Below are 2241 nucleotides of genomic sequence, written 5' to 3' on the forward strand. Positions count from 1 at the left end.
GCATTCAAAAGGCCCTGGTGTTTGCTCCATGGGAGGCAGGCACCCCATCAGGGCTCTGGATTCTCTGCCTCCCCATCCTGCCCAAAAGGGAGTGAAGGCTTTTCTGTTTCTCTCTCTCTCCACAGGGAAATAAGCACTATAGAATTATTAATAGAGTTTATGGAGGTGGCTAAGCATGATTGAAAGGATGCTTGCAAATGTAGATAGAACTTGTTAGTGGCTCTTTAAAAGTGAGTAATACCATTTTAATTGTTGTCCTTACTGCTATATATCACAATAAGGTTATGTTGATGGAACCATCAAGCATAGTAAATGCTCTAAGTACAATATGTTAGTACTAATTATAGAGTAATTTAACAACAATGTATATGGAGAGGGCAATTTTGCATGCCAATTCACCATGGCAAATTAAATTGTATGGAAGTAGGGGAAAGCAAAATATTTTCAATAAAGAGTAAAATTACCGACACTGGGTGGCTTTTCCAGTGCTGGTGGCATTCCTGACTCCTTTTGAAAGGGTTGCTGCCACCTCACCCTACTGAGCATCCTTCTGGTACATGAATATTCACAGAGCACAGGAGATCTCAGGCAGCTTGCTGGCAACAGCTCTGAGTCTCCTCAGCCAAAGCAGAAGTGTGTTATTCCTCATTGCGGCGGGTAGGCTTTGAGTGGAAGTGGTAATGGAGTGAAATGGTAATGGAGAATGCACAGATAGAGCCCTGGGTCATTTCCTTTTTATTAAGTTGCAAGAAATCAGAAGCTGTTACTCACTGAAATAAATAATCTCTCAGCATTAAGCTTTTCCCCCTCTTTTAATTATTGCAATTTATAGAGCTGCAAAAGGACTGAAATTAAGAGGTGTATCATTGTTTTGGGTGAAATGAGTTCTCTTGCTCTTTTCCTCAAAGATATATTTTTTTATTACTAATGTAATTGCCTTTCACTGTTCTGGACCCACAAACAGATGTTTGAGAGTATTTCTTTCTTCAGAATGATTACAAATTCTTCCTGAAGTCTGGGAGTTGTTTTGGCAGTTCTGATACTGTTACTCCCAACAGAGATAGAAGCCTGTGGATATTAATAGACCTTAGTTTTAACATTTGAGGCTTTTCCATGTTAAACTTCATTCCTGTTTTTGCCAACCTTTTGGTAACTGCTAGCCTCACACTGCTCCAGTGTGAGGCTAGCAGTGAAGCTTCTGCTGATGGGAAAAGGCAGCAAAGTACTGTGACACTGCATTTGTCTTGCTAATCTCATTATCACGAAAACCTGAATTCTGTGCTACTTCAGAGCAGCATTTTCCCCTCTATTTGTCCTTGTGTATTGAAAACCAAATCACTTGATGATTCCCTTGTCTCTTTTACTGCACAAATAGCAATAGGCATCTCTTCAGACTTGCAACTTGCACTTTGAAATTGCTTTTAATGTTTTCTTGCATGGGCAGTTTATCAGTTGTAATCATTTTTTTAAAGAACATTTTTATTACCTTGAAATGGCTGAAGGAGATGATCCTCAGCAGCTGATAAACCAAAAGAAGTCTGTTAGAAGTCAATAGAAATTATGCTAACTTTTACCAGCTAAAGCAATGGTTCTTGACAGCCCTAGACCAGCAGGATGACTGACTCCTGAACCATGTAACTGCCTGGCAAAGCTCAGGTAAATTCAGCGGGGGTTTATCTCAGAGGATGAGCTGTGCCATTTGCTTCCCGGTAGGTGATACTGTACCATGGCTCGTGAGATTCACTCTCCGAGACAGAACACACCCCTCCCCTCTCTGGCCTGCAGAGATTTTCGATTAAGATCTAATGCGGGCTGCCCGTTCGGGGATCCCTGGAGTGTCACAGAGATGACAGCTCCCTAGCAGGGAAGCGAAGTGCTGCCACAGCAGTGACACGTTACAGGCAAGGGATTTCCCTCCGCTGCTCCCCTCCCATGTGCTGCTCTGCTGGGGCGCCAGTCAAACGCTGCCTGAGCACTTCTGCCTCGGAGGTTCTGCTCGCCGCCGGTGGTCAGCGGCACTCGGCAGGAGTTTCCCGAAGGAGGACAACGGGCAGAGCTGTGGCTCGGTGTTTGCGTGGAGCAGACTGTTGGTGACTCTCATTAAATGTGGAACTCTAGAGGTGGGTGTTCCAACACCCCAGCAAGGCCTGAGTCTGCTTCAGGCTGGGTGCTGGGGAGGGCAGGGAGCCGAGGGGATGCAAGAGCTCAGGGGGATGCGGGAGCCGGGGGGATGCTGGAGCC

Source organism: Geospiza fortis, unplaced genomic scaffold, assembly GCF_000277835.1.
Source record: "Geospiza fortis unplaced genomic scaffold, GeoFor_1.0 scaffold538, whole genome shotgun sequence".
NCBI classification, from domain to species: domain Eukaryota; kingdom Metazoa; phylum Chordata; class Aves; order Passeriformes; family Thraupidae; genus Geospiza; species Geospiza fortis.